Source organism: Cebidichthys violaceus, unplaced genomic scaffold (assembly GCF_023349555.1).
Source record: "Cebidichthys violaceus isolate CVI_PGR_0920_01 unplaced genomic scaffold, fCebVio1.0.p SCAF_663, whole genome shotgun sequence".
NCBI lineage: Eukaryota > Metazoa > Chordata > Actinopteri > Perciformes > Stichaeidae > Cebidichthys > Cebidichthys violaceus.
The window spans coordinates 1-20182 of record NW_027176887.1 but is presented as its reverse complement, the minus strand read 5'-3'; the positions used below and the strand labels follow the sequence as shown (position 1 = coordinate 20182).

Below are 20182 nucleotides of genomic sequence, written 5' to 3'. Positions count from 1 at the left end.
CGCTCAGCCTGAGAAGCGCTCTCAGCCTCTCGCCGGCCCACCTTTAAAACGCAGAGCTGGCGACGCTTTTGTCTGCGTCCGGGGGGGGGGGGGGGGGGGGGGGGGGGGGCTCGTTTTCGCTGGCATTGCGGAGTTATTTGTGTCAACTGAACAAGTATAAAGGGGGGTTGGATTTTCAAAGTAACCTCGCTCCACATTTACTGGCTGAGTCAAATAATTTATTTTAAAAAAAAATTTAAAAATCGCCTCAGAGAAGCATTCATTCATTCATTCATAATAATTGTGAAAATTAAAAGCTGATACATTTCATGTTAAAATGTAATCTTAAAATTTAAAAATTGCATTAAACATGCATTAGTCTACAGAAGCTTCAAGAACACACAAAGCTATTGCTGCTACGACCCATAATTCAAAGTTTATTATTGTTATTATAATGTCTTAAAATGTGCATTTACTGCAAAACAAAGCAAATGTCATTTAAAGCGATGTGATTATTAGAGTGACGGCCGTAAACAAAGCAGTGGACTTTTATCATTACAGGAACAATTCAGCAGGAGTTCTTGATTATTTATTTTTTGTATCATCTCGTATGAACTGTCGATCACTATGTAACTCTCTCCCCCTTCAATGAATAATAATCAAAAAAGGTGGAGCGGCTAATCACGCGCAACTTAGATAGACGCCTTGTCTGACACGCTATCTATTTCTAAACAAGCGATAATAAATCATTCAAAAAAAAAAAAAAATCTTCTCAACTGCGGAGGGGAAGGACTAAAGTCTGGCACGTCTTTGATTCGACATCAGTCAAAGTCTCCACATTTGGGCATTTCAAATGCCCCGGACTCAAATGTCTTTAAATTGGCTAACTGCATGCCCTCCCTCTTTATTTAGGGGCCCTCTTTAACCGGGCTAGGCCCCCCCCCCCCCCATGTCTGCTTGTTGCGATGCCTGGGCTTTTAAGTCAGTGCTCTGCACTAATGAAGTTCTATACTTTATTTATGAGACAAACAGAGGACCCTGGTTCTTGAGGGTGCGTGTGGTAAATAGCTCCGCGTGTCCAAAGAGCCTCCTCTGTATTCCCTCTGAGGACTCTCACTGCGTCTGGCAGGCCTTTGTTTTCCCTAAAATACACTGGAGACATTGAGAATGGTGCTGAAATGTGATAAAAATGGTGCCGTGTGAAGATTCATCTTTCCTCAGAACTAAGAGTTTCTTTTTCCCCTTAAATGTGACCCTAGAAGCATCCTGGCTTCTTTTTTTTTCTTTTTTTTTTGTTCCTGGTCATTAAGAGATATATTGTCAACGCTAAAAGAGAAGAAGAAAAAAAAAAAAGGGGGCAAAAGCTGAGTTTCTACGCCTTGTCTTTGTTCAGGATCTGTCTCTTTGAAATAAAATGTCTTTTAGTTCCACTTTTCCCCCCATTGGTCAATTACAGTTCCTGAGGGCTGCCGTGTCATTGTCGACGCAGAATGCAACTTTGAATTACGAGAAGAAGAAAAAATAACGATGCTAAACTGCGAGTACATCTTAGATGTCTGGGAAGAGTTGAGGTCTGCGGGCGAGAAAAGAATTTGCAATATGACCGGAGAGCGTCCGATTGGAGAAACACTTAGTGCTCTAATTATTTGCGCTTAACGTCCGTACCTCTGCGTTTTAAAAAAAACTCAAAGCGTATTCCTCAACCATTGCAAATGACACTTTCATAAGTTTCTATATATCGTTACGTTTGTGTTTTGAGCTACAATAAACGGAGCTTTTATTGGACTTTGTAAACAAACAGTTTAGCTGCGTCTCAAGACCGTAAGAACTGTGGCAGGACTCGGATCTAACCAGCGCAGCATTGCATAAAGAGTGTCTGGGAAACGGTTGGGATTCGCCTTTTGTGGGACCGCAAGACTAAATATGTAACAACACTAAATTAAAAAAACGGGCAGAACCACGTCAGGTCTTATGAACCGGAGGATGAACACGGCTACCTGATGTTGGCGCCCCAGCGCCTTCGCTGAATTACAGAGCTCGGTAGAGTAATAAGTCTCGTGGAGGAGTGCATATTCCCCCGGTTTTTGTTTTTTTGTGTGCAGATGTATTCCCTGTTTGACCCGGGGTACATCGCCATTTCAGGTTGTGCATCTGAGCGGAGGGTCGGTATCGACAGCGGAGCAAAGGAAGGGGTCATGGATTAAAGACGTGGGGCGACGCTTCCCCACCAAACCACAAACACACACACACACACACACACACACACACACACACACACACACACCCCCAGCTGCTGTGGACCGAGCCAAGTGTGTGGGACCAAGGCAGGATAAACGAGCATTGTTCTTAGCTAGCTGCACACGCAGCGGATGAGAGGGCCACCGGTGATACGGGGTCAAGGGGCATGTGGCCGACGAGGAGGAGGAGGAGGAGGAGGAGAGACCGCTGGGCCCAGGAGGTACTGAACACTGTTAAAGCCATGGCCCGCTTCTTTAACACCAACCAAGCTGTGAGGCGAAAAACATCAAAAAAAAGAAAAGAAAAGAAAAGAAAAGAAAAGCGAGCCGCTCCAACACAACCGAGTAGAATTAAAAAGAAAATCTGTCGGCTGTCGCAGAATCTGACGCAGTCGAGGAGCTCGGATAACGGCAGGATCATCCGAGGCCTTTGAATCAACACTTTTAAGCAGAGGATGCAGATTGCATTTGTGAATTTGTGAATGCAAAGTTACAGAGAACATCAAAAGGCGGTGGTCTGCGTGCGAACCTTCCTTGACTTGAATTATTAAATCTGTCGATGTCGCACACGCCAGCCACCCCGCGATTATAGTGTAAATTGACAAACTTTTTTCAAAACTACAACGGGAGCCACAGAAAGCCGGTTGATACTTCAAGAATGAGCTTTGATACGTCTCTGAGGAATACACTGTGCCTCAATAATGTGGTGACTGTCAGGGAGGAAGACAGGAAGGAGAAGAAAAATATGCTAACTGGTTAAATCTATTTAAGAACCCAATGAGCCTTTCTCCTATTTTAAGATAAAAACCATCCTTGATAATGAGGAAAAAAGGACTTTGAGTGCGTGTGTGTGTGTGTGTGTGTGTGTGTGTGTGTGTGTGTGTGTGTGTTTTTCTTTTTTTGGGATGGTTTATTTAGAATGTGATATTATGTTTTTTGTCTTCTTTCTGCACTCCTGAATTAAGAACTTCAGGAGGAACGCTGACGTTGTTTATTTTCACAGACCCCCCCCCTGTCTGTGAAAAAAAAAAAAAAAAAAACAGTCGCTCAACCAACACACACACACACACACACACACACACACACACACACACACAGCGAACGAATTTTCTTCGGGAGCAGAGCAAGAAAAAGCGGCGCTCGATCTGTTGCCTGTACATCTCTCTCTCTCCCTCCCTGGCTCTCCTTTGATGTGCTCCCGAAAATGTCATCAGGCGTCAAGGAAAGAGGTTGGTTTTTTTTCGACCCCCCCCCCCCCCCTCCTCCCCAACCACCACCCTCACCCCCCCCCCCCCCCAAACACACACATCCACCCACCTCGCATATGAGCAAGACAATTTGCTGTCGCTCACTCATCCCCACTACTATCTTGACGCCCCCCCCCCCCCACCACTCCCCCCCACCACTCCTTCCTCACCCAATCCCAAACAGACTACGTACCGGTCTCTACTGCTATCTGGTAGCCGGCCTCCAGTCTCCGGGATGACCTTTCCAGCTTCTCTGTGTTGTCCAACAGATACGCTCTCTGCAACAAATAGAGAGGACGGAAAAAAATAAAAAATGAAGCCAGAGAAACAAACATTTTGATTGAGAGGACTGGGACCCATTTCAAAGAAACACATCAACACTGTCACCTAAACAGACAGACCACATCCACAGCAACAACATAATACAGCCAGGTTGGCAATAACCTTCATGGATGACAATGTGTTCTATGCTGATGGAATATCAAGCATATGCATGTTGAGGCTGACAATGTGAGAGGTGCCGCTGCCTCATCTTGGAACGTAAAAAACGAGAGGAAGCACTTTGAGGTGCGTCGCCTACTGGTATTGTTTCCCAGCACAGCACAGCCTTCAGCTGCAGACAGGGGTTCAGGCAGGGAGGTGGAGGTGGAGCCAATTAAGATGCAACCAAATTTAATTTGAAACTTTCCGGTTTAAAAGAAAAAAAAAAAGGGAAAATCCGGTCCAGGTGAGGAGAAATATCGACATTTACCTCCTCAAATCGTGGATATGCAGCATGTAAAAATGTAGGATTTCTTCTTGTTTATCCACACTAGTGGACCGACACAGTGATTCATGATGTGTGAGTTACTGTATTACTCGCAGCTATCAACAATTGACAAAGGCTGCCCATTGAAAGCATGGAGCATATCAAGAAAAGAAAAAATGTGTTTCATAAATAATGAAGCAGTTTTCTTTCAAAGTGGATGTTTGTGAGTATCAAGGTGTTAGCTGGGGCTCTGATATAGCGCGTACACATAGCCGTCGATAGCAGTTTGTTAGAGAGCAGAGAACCGGTGGTTTGAGCTTCTTCTCTGGAGCTGAACAAGTCACCGACTGACGAGCGAGGCGAGGAACATGTGACCTGGTGACCTGGTGACTGTAGGTACTCTCAACATGCACAAATCTATATTTCATATCCCATCACTGCACCATGTACTAACACATATACTAATACATAAACATGCAGTTCTATAGAAAAGGGAATATTTAAATGGTGCAATATGTATGTGACCTGCACAAAGAGTTCTCAGGAGTGAGTGAGTTGAAGTTACTTGACGATGACTCGTCACTATTTGGTTTAAACGTAATCATTTCACACTGAGGGGAGCCTACATCTGATCTCAGCAACGGTGAAGTCAATGAGTAGTGGAAGCCATTTTTAAAGGAAGCAGAACATCTCTATCTGGGAGTACCCACTATAATCAAATGACTTCATTCATTGGTCAAAAGAGGTTTGATGCTGTGGTTGCGGTTGCAATAAACCGCTTAAAATGTGGATATTAGATCATTTATCGCCACGACGTTCCCGTGCAGGTTCCCCTCCACCTCACAAATGTGTGTTTTGGGTCACGTAAAAAACTCACAACCTGTAGCCATTGAGAAATCATGAACGTTTACGTCTGCATTAAAAAGGGATGCTTCAGCTTGTTCTACGATGGTTTTCTTTACCTTGTGCAGGATCCAGCGTGTCTGTTACCGCGTTGTTGAAACAATGGATGAAGAAGTTCACCCTTCCAGGTTTGTTTCCGTGTTTCTGACCTTGTGTGCGTTTCTAATACAACTCCTAAGATCTGATAAACTACAGCTCTCATTAAAAGACTCTGCCGCACTGCATCACAAGGGGGTTAATCACGGAAGCGTCCGTTTGATCACTCTTTGTTTCAAATAAAGCTCAGATATTATATTGAAGTTCAGTGCAATTATACCAGTTTCACCATCATGGCTGCTTCTAGTAGATTTTAAAATACCGACAACGTTGCCGATTGGTTGAAATTGCCGAGACTACTTTCACCTTTTCAGCCAAACATTTAGGAGTAAGTTCTGCGTATCTTGTGGACTCAACATATCCTTAAAGGGACGTTAACGCCATTGTTCAGTCTACTGGTGTAGTCTCAATAAAGTCGACTGATCCGTGGTTCAGCCACCTATCTAACACACGGCCCCATAATGTCCGCTGTGATTGAATCCAAACTGGATCCAGAAGAGAGGATTATAAACAGCATAAACATGGAAGGCTTAAATGTTTACTCCGGCGCCGTTGGTTTTGATGGCCTTTCTAATGCGCTACGCTAAGAAACTGATCAGATGGAACATATCTGACACTCAAAAAACAACCCGACGAATGACATCCGCCTCCCTGACAAGGGTTTATGCCCGTCAAATGAGCGGAGGGGACAGGGGGGGAGAAGAAGTGAAGTCTCTAGTTTTTGGTTAGGCTGTCAAAATGTGTACCAGCTAATCACTCAGGAGGAAATGAAAAAAAACGTGGAAGGGAGAAGAAAAAAAAAAAAAAAAAAAAAAAAAGTCAACGACACACTTTTCAAAGTTTGACAATAAGAGGAAAGGGAAAAGAGCAGGGAGGAGAAAACTCCCTCTGAACTCTTTTCTTTCCCTCGCTTCCCTTTTCTACGCGCCGCTGACAGATGTCATTTAAAATTGCAGAGATACTTTTCAATAGTTAAAGGGAGGGCAGGGGGAGGATGGAGGGATAGGAGGGTGGGTGGGTGGGTGGCTGGGTGGTATTAAAAAAAAAAAAAAAAAAAAATGGGCTGCTGGTAGGAGGGAAGCGATAAGGAGACGGTGACGGGATGCAAGGTGCGGTTGTGGGGGGGGTTTTTTGGCGAAGGGTGTGGCGGGGGGAGGAGGAGGAGAGGGGGGGGGGTTTCACGGGTGTGGAAGTTGCAGCTGCAGAGATGGCGGCGGCGGCGGCGGCGGCGGCGGCGGCGGCGGCGGCGGCGGCGTGCTCGTGGGAGAAAAATGGAATAGCAAGCTTGGGCTATAATGAGCCTGCGGATCAGAGGGGACGTATTGACATGCAATGCTTAAGCTTATACACCTAGACCATGGCTGCAGTGCCTGTGTGTGCCTGGGAGCACGAGGCAGCCGGGGATACTGACAGAGGAGCGCACTCCCCGGGTTCTTCAAAGAGCTCAAGTGATTAGTATGTTATCATTACCATTCGAAACGTGATTTTTTTTTTTTTTTTTTTTCCTATTCCCTCTCGGCAAAGGTGACACGTCTCGGGGAGACGGCCGGCGGACTCACTGCGATGGAAAAGCCACTTCAAAGCTTTCTCCTCCTGAATTCCTCTCTCTCTCGCTCTCTCTCTCTCTCTCTCTCTCTCTCTCTCTCTCTCTCGTTCTGTCTTCTTTTAGGGCCGGGGGAGGGGAGGGGGGGGTGAGTGTGGGTGGGTGTGTGTGTGTGTGTGTGTGGGGTGGGAGAGAGGGGAGGGGGGGGGCAGTGGTGGTGGTGTATATATGTGATCATTAGAATAATGCGCCCCCAGTTTGATGGTGACAGAACCTGAAGGAAAGGGTGAGAGTTCAGCCACTAAGAATCCAGTAATGGCTCACTGCTGATGGCCCCGCTAATGAAACAATCCAGCCCCGGACGCAGGGCCATGCCGCGGAAAATAATGAAAAAGGACCACGTACAGTGAGAGCTAAACATCCCACACCACACAGTCTAAAAACGAGGCGACCGTTATTCTCCAGAAAAGCAATATTGTTCCCAATATTCAAATGTCACACGACAACCAGAAACGTTAGAATCAAAAGCGTCTTCGTCGCGCAGTTAGCGAGACAAAAAAAATCCCAGACGTCCCCGTCAGCATTTTTTTTTGTCGGAAGGAAAATGCAAAGTGGCTTCCAGCCCCAACTGTGCTACGACATCCCATAATCAAGGCTTGACCCCTGTAGTTAAGACACACACACACACACACACACACACACACACACACACACACACACACACACACATCAACACCTACTCAAAAAGCCCAAATGCTGGCTTAGTACTCAGATCGGCCATTAATCAACTTTTAAAAACGAAGGATTTCATCTCAATCACATCTGATGGTCTCACGGAGCCTTCTAGCAAAAGACTTAAATACAATATATGATAAAGACCGTGCATGTCTGAGTGCACTGGTGCACCACCACCACCACCACCACCGTCGTTCCTGCCTATGCATGTATGCCTTTTCATCTGACACCTACATTTTGAACAAAGATCTTCTTAGGAACCACGAAAAATGGTGTTTTTTTGTTGTGCTTTCTTTTTTTTTTTGCGTGAAGAAACACTCTTCAGTTGTAAGTTATTAACGGGGAGCCCCGGAACAATGCAGCTGTAGCTCAAACGAAATCTCTCTCCTCTTCTTTCGCTCTCCTGCCTTTTTTTTTCAATATCAAACACAGGCGGTTACTATCACCATTTTCCAAAGTTCAGATGATTTCCTTATTATTTCAATAAGGGTGGGGGGGGGGGGAGTCAAAGTGAATAATGATGACAGCTGTGATTCAGACTGACTGTGTGATCTTCTGTGCCGTTTGTTTGGGACTTGTAAGACGAGGAATTACAAGTGTCAAACAGCTGTGAATATGGGCGCTAAATATTTAAACATGTTTTTCAGCTGAAGAAAAAAAAAGTATAGTTTTTTTTTTTTTTTTTTAAAGCAAGACTTAAGTGTGTATAAGCTGTGCCAGCCTTTGATTCAAATGCAGGAAGAGCAGAGGGGTAAAAAAAAAAAAAAAAAAAAGACAAAAATGGTGAAGAGGGCGCAGAATCAATCTCGATTACACAGATCGGTCCGTAAAGGGGGGGGGGGGGGCGGGGGGGAGACGGGTGAGGTAACACGAGCTGTCTTCTGACCCTCGGGCTAGGAGGAAAAGGGTGGGAAGAAGAAGAGGAAACAACAGTGCGGCTAAATAAAAGAAGAAACGTGCGATAGCGTGGCATCTAGGCCGTGGTTTGGCGCTCTAAATTATGGATAGGTGTGAATGGTGAGCCTTTGATAGGAATCGAATTACTCTGCTTCAGCGGAGGCTCTTTTGAACACGGTCTCACTCAAAAAGGCACATTTAACAACATACTGTAAGTACACCTGTACATACAAGCTCAGTCACGCCTCAGAGGACACGCAACATGACAGGGAAACCACTACGTCTGCCTTAATGAGAGGGAAATACACCTTCTCCAACGCCGATCGGATCAACGATGTTACTGTTCATTCTGAACATTACGATGCTACTGTCAGGAATATTTAGAGAGTCCACACGCAAACGTTTAAGTTTAAAATCAATATGTTACACTTAAGAAACCACTATGTATCTTCGACTAACGTCACTTATCTAAATTATGTTTAGAGTCGAAGTTTCAGCCCTAAAAGAAACATGGACGACTGTCATGGCGGTCCAATATAATATTTGCTAGAATAATTATATTGTAGTGGAGCAGCTCAATCAGAGCATTGGTGTTATAGTTACAGCCGTTACAGGTACTGCGACGAACCGCAACGTCGTTCAAACATCGCCGGCTTTCGTTTACCATCTGAAAAGAGAGAAAACTAATAAAATAATCATTAACGCCAATAAATTCAGATTCTTACTCGATCATTAATCAATTAAGCTAATCGGGGAAGCGACTCTTGTTCCTGCTGGTCGTGTATCGTCGCTAACGTGATCTACAAGCCTCTGTACGGTTCACCTGACAGGTCAACACGTGTTCGTTTCCGTTTGTTTGAACGTGTGATCGTTGGGTTGAGCACCAACACCGGAGTTGACGCCGAGCGACAGTTTCATTGCTGAACAACGAGCAACACCGTCTGTCGTCATGTATGATATAAACACGTATTATATCAATAATAACCTCGATTCCAATGTGTTAGAAAAGACAGAAAGCAGCTCATGTGGCTTCATTCAAGAGAATGAAGGGAAAGTAAATAATACAAGCAGCAAACTAAAAACTTGATCAAGTTGTGAACTCAATATTTGCCTTTAAAAAGTCGAATCAGAAGTAATATCTTATGTTATTTAAGGTAACTGGAGGAAGCAGCCTTCAGTGAATTCGTTATCTTTGGCTTGTAAGCTGTTCAATCACACATGAGAAAGAAAAGTAAAAAGTGTCCAAATGAGCTGAATTTAATTCTCTACAGGAGAGGAGGAGGAGGAGGAGGAGGAGGAGGAGGGCAAATGGAGATTTCAGTGGGAAAGAGGGATTTGAACCGTTGGAGCAAAGAGAAGCACTTACCTCTTCACGTAACTTTATCAGCTGCATCGGGAGAGCAGGAGGGAAGGAAGAGAGAGAAAGATGGAGAGAGTGAAGGAGAGATAACAAGTGACACGGCAGCAGAAGAAGAAGAAGAAGAAGAAGAAGAAGAAGAAGAAGATCAGTCACGTGGTGCAGAATTAACCTTGACGATTTATCCGGTTGCATGTTTAGCATTTGGAAATCACAAGACAAACACATTAAACGGAGCTAAACACGCCGCTCGGGCTGACTTATTTCTTTTCTTTTCTTTTTTTTGAACAAACAAAAGATCAAGTCCTGGCGCTGTCACATTAAACAGGAGAGGGAAACGGATCGCTCGACTCGCGATATCACCTAACATTATCAAGGAAGTCACATCACAGAAGTTGATATAGCGAGAGGAAAGAAGGGAAATATAGTCTGCGCAGTTTACAAAAATGTCTTTCCCTCAACATTTTTAAACTGCATCTGTCATTTTTGCTGAATTCTCTGGAAAGGGATGAAAAAGGAAAAAAAAAAAGCGGCGTCCTTTGGAGAAACGCTGAGCCACTGTTTATCGACGCTGATATCCCGTCGATATTTCACGCAAAAGGTGCGTTTAGATTATATGCGTGCGAGGCCATCGCTGTACACACACACACACACACACACACACACACACACACACACACACACACACACACAGCGCAGCGTGTTATTGGGACGGCCACAGATCATGAAAAATTAATCTTAGCGTAGCTATACATTCTTGATGAAAGAGAATGGGAAATATAAAGTGAAGTAAATAAGAAATGCTATTCCCATTCCCCCCCCCCGTTCTGGAAAAAAAGGGGGCTTGCATGTCTGATAATGAATCAGACATTTGAGGGAGGGAAATAATCCCATTTGCCATTAATTATGCCTAATCACAATTTAAAAAAAAAAAAAAAAAAAAGGTTGCTTCCCTGGCCTGCTCTCGTTGCTGCAGAGGAGGGGGAAAAGCGAAAGGCTGGGGGGGGCTTATCGTGGGAATGGCAGGAATAAAAGGGGGAAGGACACGTTTCCTTTTAGAGGCGTCTTTTTCTTGACCGACGTTAAAAGATTAGGAGACGTGAGGAGAGGCTCAGGGTTACTTGTGTTGTCGATTTTGAATTTTGGGAGCCTGGAATAATTTTGTAATTGAGAGTTCTTATATGTGAAATAAAAAAATAAAAAATAAAACCATGCTGGTCAGATTGTCTTCTGACCAGAACAAGTATAAACATTAATCATTATAATAAGATCCTAAATACACACTGCACTGCACACATCCGTCTCCTCTATTTATATTACACACCGCCAGTAAACACACTCCAAGAAATGTGTTGAACGGTAATACATTCATGAGGAATGTACTACACAAAAACACAAATATCAAGTACTCCCCCCCCCCATTACAATCGTGCATTTGTCACTGCACTCCCCCCTGGATTTTTTTTTTTTTTTTTTTTAAAAGCATCTCAAAAATAGTTCTCTCATCGTTTTTGGGTTTTTCCCCACCAATCCCCAAAAAAAACACACGACGCTTCACTGCAATATTGCAAATATAAGAACATATCTGTAATGCAGGAGGTAAACAAGTATAATTGCGTGTTTTTCCTTTTTTCTCTCCCTTGAAAAATGTCGGCGGTAACAAGATGCACTTAGAGAGCGGAACCCGTCTTTTCTAACTCGAGCAGCGGCTCCCCACTAACAATGCATTATTGAAGGGGCCAAAGTTTAACACTACACCGTGGATGGTGCTTATTTTGGGGGCTTGAAAAACGCAGCAGATCCTGCGATCCCTCACCCCAGCTCAGCCATCAGTCAATGGGCGCCGAACAAAACTTGTTCGAGCTCGTTTGTGCCGCCTCGCTGATTGCAAGTGGTCGTGGAGGATTTGTTAAAACTATACGAGGGGCATGTTGAGCCGGGCTTCTTGTTTTCTTCCTGTGCAGCTTTATTTTTTTTCTTTGGTATCCATTCTTCCCCGCCGCCGCCGCCGCTCCCGTTGCTCGAGAGATGTAGAGCCGTAAATACGGGAATGTTGTAAATGTTATAATTACTCCGGCGTGAGCGCCTTGCCTTGTGTTTTTGTGATGCCGGCCAGTATTCAAAATTGCACTGCTGCAATTTTTCTGTTATGATAATCAGCAATTTTTTTTTTTTTTTTCAAACAAAAGATTTTTTTTTTTTTTTTTTTTATCCAATACGGAATTCGATACAAGTGGTAATCTGCTTCCTTTGTAGCCTGTAAAATCTGGTCCATGCCGGCTCAAACCAGCACAATCTCTTGTGGCCAAGCCTTCTGCTGTGACTGAAATCGAAACTATTCCGTATAGTGTTCGTGTGTGGAAAAAAAAAAAAACGTGCACGCATTTGCTGCTTTGTGTGTGGCGTCTGTCTTTGTGTGTGTGTGTGTGTGTGTGTGTGTGTGTGTGTGTGTGTGGCGTCGGTGTGTGTGTGTGTGTGTGCACCAACATTTGTGCGTGTGTTGCATGCAGAGGAAACAGAAGGAGAAAATGTGCAATGGTAGCCTACCACATTATTAAAAAAAAAAACGAGTGATAGTGCCAATTCAGTCTCTGTCCGCATACAGATAACGAATAAATGCCGAACTCTATTAAATCGTCCTTTAGCCATTATCGCAGGGCCAATACGCCATTTTCAGAACTTATGACGGTTCCCTATTTACTTAGCTATAAATCCTTGCCATGTAACCAACAGATTTGTGGCTGGTAATGATCTGCTCAGCCAGGGCTATATGAAATGATCCTGACCTCTTTCAGATCGTCAGGAATTAAATTGACCGACTTGCCCCCCCCCCCCCCCCCCCCCACCGTCTTTTCCCCTCTCCTATCGCCGCCGTCTCGTTAGATAAAAATAAAAAAAAATAAAAAAAAAACTCTGAAGTTCCGAGTACTCCACTCACAGCGAGACCAAGACGAGTATTATCTCCACAAGTTTTAAGAAACGAAAATGAGGTAAATACGGCACCTGGGAGGAGCAGGAGAAACCGTATATATGGTCTGTTTGCTTTGCTTTGGGCCCCAGCAGGAATTCTCTCTCAGGCTTTGTGTGCGTATTTTAGATATATATACGGTGGAATACCGTTTTAAAAGTTTCACCACAGACATTATAAATGCTAAATATTAAAAGTGTTTTTATTTTCAGAATTCAATAATTGATATTGTATATTTTAAACACATTCGAAGTTTTGAGGCGTGGTGATATTTTTTGCACAAAATTAAATAAACACAATGAAAAATATTTTTTGGCCTAAATTCCCTAAGATGAATGTTTTCAGCTAAATATATATTTTTTTATAGCTTTAACATTCATTCGATGTAATTATCATTCATAAACATTTCATAATTTCTATTATTGTGTGAATATGAACTGAGAATTAAGAACAAGTTGTGAATGTGTCACAGATTTAAATGTCACATTATGATGTCACAGCATGGATCAAATTATTATTACGTTAAATACAATAATTTGATATAAAATAATGTAATTTCATCATTATAATTAAGCATACCAAAAAACAATAATTACAACAATAAAACAGCAATTTCCCAAATTTACAATATAAATGTATAACATCATTCCATAATATTAATTCTATATTGATACTTTTTTTTTCAATGTGTGTTGATTCTACATTAATAAATATGAATTGTAAATATTTTTGGATAAATGTTTAATGAAAGGGAAATAAGATTAAATGAGATCTGTTTTGTTTTCGTTCATCTCTTTTCCTTGACAGGATTCCGATAGAAGTCCTCAGTGTCTCGAACGTGACATTTCTGACAGCAAACCTCCGACAACTTCTGCAGAAAATGTCAGAGTCACTTTTGTGTCTCTGCTAATTTGCGGGGAATATGCATTTCAAATTACACATCTCGGTTCTTGATCCATATGTCTCTAAGATGTGAAGTTCATGGGTCATCATTGAAATGGTAATAGGGAGGAAAAAACAGACAACTTTATTTAGCTGCGAATCATCTAAATATACTCGCATAAAGCACCGTGGGACTAAATGTGCAAATATGCATTTGAGTATTCATCTTTGTCTTTTTTCTTCTTTTTTTTGAGGGTGCAAATGCAAAGTATTTATTTGCATGCGAGCGTGTGAGATTGTCTGTGTGTGTGTGTGTGTGTGTGTGTGTGTGTGTGTGTCCTCGAGACGCAGCAACCCCTGCAAGTTGACAGCCCGATCGTAAAAAAAAAAAAAAAAAAAGGCGACATATAATTAGTCAAAAGACGTGTGGTCATAGTTGAGAGTGGCTGCGTGTGAGTGGCAGCTGTGCAGGTGAGCAATAGGTAAGTGCGTCTGAATCCGTTGATGTGTCGTTGTTTTGATGCAGCTCTGCGTTCATTCAAAAGAACTTAAGTTAAAAAAAAAAAAAGAACATGCAGCATATTTTTTTGGGCAATTAAGATCACAATTCAAGATAATTGTTGTTGGGTTTTTTTGTACACATTGCTGACAATGAATGAAAATCACATATGTGGTCTTTATCTGTTGTTTATGTCTCTTGAATTCAACAGGCTGAACCGATATTCAAACTCAATGGCATCGGTGATCAACCAATTGTGAATATGTTCATAGTCAACAGATCAAAACCATAAAACGAGTCAAATAGAATAAGATTTTTTTTTTTTTTTTTAGATTAAGGGCTGATATTAAATAATACTAAATATATATTTAGGGGGTGAAAGGAACATTTATATAATACAATATTTCAGTGAATGTTTTTCAAACATCAGTTGATAATAATACGAGAAGCTGCATTCTCATCCGTTCTGAGTGTCTGCATTGTGCAGGTCCGCCACCCTTTGAGCTTAAATAAAGACCGGAGAGCAACATTTAGAAATCCTGTGTGTCTGTGTGTGTCTGTGTGTGTGTGTGTGTGTGTGTGTGTGTGTGTGTGTGTGTGTGTGTGTGTGTGTGTGTGTGTGTGTGTGTGGACCTCGATGGAGGATCTATTATTGGCCAAAGTCTACACCCGGCTGGAGAACAGCTGTGGGACGGTTGGAGTGAGGAGGCCGGGTTTTCGGATTTAAATTTGTGTGGGATAGTGCGTTTGTGTTTAGGTGTGCGTGCGTGTGTGTGTGTGTGTGTGTGTGTGTGTGTGTGTGTGTGTGTGTGTGTGTGTGTGTGTGTGTGTGTGAGTGTGTGAGTCGGTCACAATCTGGCTTTGGCTTCGACACTGGTCCCATGCCCTGAGCCCACTCGCTGGCAGCCCAGCTTTGCATTAAACAGTGTTGCTTCCGCATGACTCGGTGACAACACTGTGGTTTCGGCTCTCGATGGCCGCTACGAGGGGCCCCACCTCCCCGCCCCCCTCGGGGGGGGGCCAGTCAGCCACCCACACTGCTGTCGTTTTTCGGGCCCCTGATTAGCACCTCACCTGGTTCTCCGAGGAGCTGGCGTCATCCCCCAGGAGATCGTTGCGCACCTCATCACTGTAGGCAATACGTGACCTTTTCTGCAGGGGGGGAGGAGGAGGAGGAGGAGGAGGAAGAAGGACAAAAAGAAGAAGAGAAGGGAGAAAGAGGGGAGGGCAAAAAGGAGAAAACAAGTGGGGAAATATGGCTTAGTACTGTCGTTGATGCAAAAACACAACAGGCATTCCTTAAGCACGAGAGCCCCCTAATGGAACTCGGTGACAAACCGAGTCCTCCGCATGCGGGTTGTGAGGATGTGTGTGTGAGTGTGTGTGAGAGTGTGTGTGTAGCACTACGACACACGTACTGAAAACAAGTACGTCTGGGTTTGTGCCCATGCCTCCTTCCAAGGTGATCTACTGTACCTACTGCACTTGTGCCACAGAAGTGATGGCAAAGAGCCGACCCCCTACACACACACACACACACACACACACAGACACACACACACAGACCCACACACACACACACACCTTGCCCACTTAAACAAATATAAGTTGAAGGATAAAAAGCTCATCTTGTGTGCATGGAGAGATGGTGGAGTGGAACAGGGGGGGACAAAGGAGAGGACCAGGGAGATGTATTATGAGGAAGTATCACTTGTCAGCGCTAAATCTTTTCTGGGGGCTGTCACCGCTGTCATCCCAGTGCAGTAGCAGCCTCTGTGATAACACCAATGCTGAGACTCAGACAGGGAATAATTCATCACCCATTGGCGGCCCATCGGATTTGGGGTTGCCTCTCTCTCTCCAACACACACACACACACACACACACACACACACACACACACACACACACACACACACACACACACACACAAAGCCTCTCTCTCTGTCTCCAGATAGGCTAGAATAAGAGGGAATGCCATGTCCAAAAAAAAAAAAAAAAAAGAAAAGAAACCCAAAAAGACAAACACACACATTTCATACACACTTCAAGAGTGTGCCACCTCCGATTGTCGAAGAGTGGGCTGCCGTTGTACCGCTTGTTTACAGACGCCCGACCCGTGGAAAAACAGCCTCTTGGCATGCCCTCTAAACTAAACACACACCAGCAGCAGACACAGAAAGTGTTTACTGAGACTCCTTCGCTTCCTCTCACTGCCTTGACAGGGTTTCTAGGTGGGCTGCAGGAGGTGGGTACAAATCAAAGACAAAACACCAGCACAGCAATGGAAATATACACAAATTCTTTTCTATTTTTCTATATTTACTTAGTTCTCGACTCTGAATAAATAAAACAAAAGTGCGGGAATCAGTGAAGGAACACCAATTACCTGGTGGGGGCATTCTTTTTCCTCAAATACAATATCCCTTTCCCCAGTATCTTTCTATTATCAGGTAAAGTTTGAAGAAGCGATCGCGTGAAGCGCTTTGATGCTCCCTTCAGTAAGAGAAGCACAAATTTCCCCGACTTGAAAAAGCCAATTCTAACCTCACGAGTGATGATATCAAGTTTCTTGATTGAAATAACTTTGGAACCAATCGCGATCCAGTTGATTTTTTTTTTGTTTTGTTATTTTGTCTCTCCTCATAAACTGGAGCACTGAGTGGAAAGTCACGGCTGATGTGATTTGGGGGGGGGGGGGCTGTTATTATCGTGCCGCTGAGGGGGCCGCGGTCCTCTGGAGTAATTACTGACAAGACGGAGGGCCTGATTGACCCGGACCACGAAACCCATTAGATGAAGAGCGCACCCGAACAATACTCGACAACGGGGACCCGGGCTAACCACAGAGCGCCCACTGTGGGGTGGGGGGTGGGGGGTGGGGGGGGGGTGGGGGGGGTGGGGGGGGGGGAGACTGCCCCGCACCCCGACGACGCGCATCACACAGGAGCTCCGTGTCACAAAATGTCTTGTTTTTGCAATTGTGCCATACAGTTAGCTCACTTATTAACTTTTTAAGTTCGTGAAAGTCGTTGCAACGCTCACTTATGTGACAGCAAATTCCAAAATATAGAGGAAACTAGGAACTAGGCAAGAGTGATCCATAAATGTGTCACGCTAGAATAACTCTCTTTTGATTAAAAATAACAATAATACAAATATGTTGCTTCAGGGCAAATATAGGCAACATAAACATATATAATATAATAATTACTGCTGGTTTTCTTTCTGCTAAACAAAACCCTCGCTTTGTTGAAATGTCTGCAAAAAAACTCCGTATCTATATTCAAAAAAATAAATAAAGCGATCATACCGTGTCCCTCTAAAATGAGATCTTATGGTGATTCTAAATTCTAGCGTCAGCATTATTTAAGGCCCATCTTCTGAGTCAATAAGTGGTCACTAGTGCTGCTGTCAGATGTTAAAAAGGAATTCCAGATTTGAGCAAAACCAGAAAGACAATAAGCATCAATTTGACGACAGCACACACACACACACACACACACACACACACACACACACACACACACACATATATTTGTTGCCAGGAAAACACCCACATATTCCATTTAAGTGGAGTTTCATCTTAAAGAGCTGCAGTGCAACTTAGGGGGAAAGACGACTTCACCAGTAATTGAGACGAGGAAGCCTGGGAGAAGCATTGATTTGAATGTCGAGGCTTACGTCGCCTTCAAACCGTACGCGGGGATTTTTCTTTTTTTTTTGGGGGGGGGTATTTCTAAATAGCTGTCTGTTACAGATGAACGTATGAAGCGTTCCTGCAATGAGAACAGTGTAGATAACAAAGGGAAGTAGAAAGAATGGAAAATGTCACTGAAATGAAAGTGTTTCCGCTACTTCCCCTGTACCTACAGTACTATACACTCCGGCTTTTTTTGTGTATTCCCCCTCAGGAAAACAACAGATTCCTGAGTGATTACTGCCTTCCCATTTGATGCCAAACACAAACAGCTGTGCAATATTGACTGCTTAATACAGTAACGCATTTTGATTATAAGTTAGGGCGTTAAGCACCAAAAAAAAAAAAATCTTGCTGCGTGACAACAGGATGACTCTTGAGGTGAGGAGAGCAGATATGTTCCATGGAATGCATGTATTCTAGTTACAGTATGCAGAGACGGAGCTCCACGTCTTCAGACGAAACCAACTAATCAGGCTTTGTAATCTAAAAAAGAACGAGCGCGCTCAGAAGACACCTTATTGCTTTTTATAATCCTTTTGAAAGGTCTGTCTTTTGTCACTTTTTTTTAATCTTGGGTGAGATTTTTTGCTTCTATTCCTGGAAGCAACGCAAGAAAAGTACAAAGGTACATCTTAACTTTATGCAAAGCGGGCCTGCCTTTTAAAACTCCACGCATGCCGTCAAACCGCAGCGTCGGAGGCGCCGGTGTCCTGTCAAAAAAAAAACACACGTTTTTACCTCTGTTGACATGGATAACAGACGAAACCATCAAAAATGCAATTACATATGCGTGCATCACAATTCATATCAGATATGCTAATCAGTTTGGCATAATCCTCTGAGCAGAAAATTATATTTATTTAATTATTGCAAATATATGGATCTTTCGTTTGTGGCGCAATTTCTTTCTAGTATAGAACGCATGGGTCCATACTGTCCAGGAGGAAGAAAGTCTTTAAAAAAAACACATCATGTATTGATGATTGTAAATCAATGACCTTTCCTAATTCCAAGCGGTCAAAATCGCCGTCTTTGTAACGTGAAAGAAAAGTTACACACACAGAAAAAAAAGTCGCAATAATTAAAATCAAATAAAGCGAGATTCACGTAAACATTTCAACGCCCTCCAACTCCAGCGCAGAAAATGTAAACAGTTCATTAGATGGGAAATAAAAAAAAAAGGCGCAGAAATACCCAGAGGCACGGTGTAATGAGGGGCCCTGAAGTTCCTCCGCAAAGCGCCTTTTCCCTCCACTTTCCCCTTTTTTTCCCCTCGCGCCCCACACACACACACACACACACACACACACACACACACACACACACACACACACACACACACACACACACACACACACACCACACACACACACACACACGCGTAGCGTGAAGAGTAATTAACCACATTTGATTTACAATGCTACGTTTCCATTACAGCCGTTTTGCACCAGTAGGAGAGCAGCTTGGCATTTCCAAAATGTAGACCCAGTAACACTTACGTCCGCGCCATGCGCTCGTCTGGAACAGGCATTGACCCGTTGTGTTTAGAGCTGCTCTATGAATGTGAGAAACATATCAAAAACGCTATTTTAATAATAACTTTCAGGTGGGAATGAAATTGCGCATGCAAATAAACAACAACAAAAAAGCTTTGATGTCCTTTAATATCTTGTACAAATTTTAAAAAACGCACAAAAGTCTGAAGCCAGCAATAAAATTGGGTCATAAATTGTCTTTCTGTTCACAAGAATGTGTGCTAAGCTCAAAGGTTATCGATATCACTTCCTCCCCCCCTCCTGCTGTGATTTTTTCCCCAGGTGATGTGTGGGACCAGTACTAGCAGGTCCCACTCTGGTCTCTCTCTCCCCCCCCCCCCCCCCCCCCCCCCCCCCCCCCCCCCCCCCCCCCCCCCCCCCCACACACACACACACACACACACACAAGTGGGGGGGCAGAGGTGGACCGATGCGCCGTGGCGTTAAAAGGAAGCTGAGACCTTTAAGCAGGCACAAGTATCACAACAGCATCTTAAATAATGCATCTCTGCTCGGCGGGGGGGCTTAACACTCACACACACACACAGACACACACACACAGACACACAGCACAAAGGAAAAAACACACACACACATGTTGTCCTAGTGTCTTTTCCTCTCCTTTAACACAAACAAATTGGGAGAGGTTGTTCAATTAAGTAAGTGCTCTTTTTAAATGCATTTGATATATTATCAGACAAAAGGCAAGTAGCTACAATTGGGATTGTCACAGGAGGGTGTCATTTGTGCCTTTGTTTTATTGTGGTCTTTGGTGCCATCGAATCCCCCCCCCTCCCCACTTCTGACTGTTGTGTGTCTTTGTGCGAGTGCGTCTGTGTGCACGGGGTCCACT

At 43.6% G+C, this 20182-nt stretch overlaps 1 long non-coding RNA gene across 1 annotated transcript; it reads right to left on the bottom strand.

Moving 5' to 3' along the window:
• Positions 1-3633: 3633 nt before the first annotated feature.
• Positions 3634-15380, bottom strand: LOC137890589 (uncharacterized). The gene is made up of 3 exons (XR_011105299.1): positions 15166-15380; positions 9752-9772; positions 3634-3741 (listed from the first exon to the last, which is right to left on the bottom strand). It is a non-coding gene; the product is annotated as an uncharacterized lncRNA (long non-coding RNA).
• Between the last annotated feature and the right edge of the window lie 4802 nt (positions 15381-20182).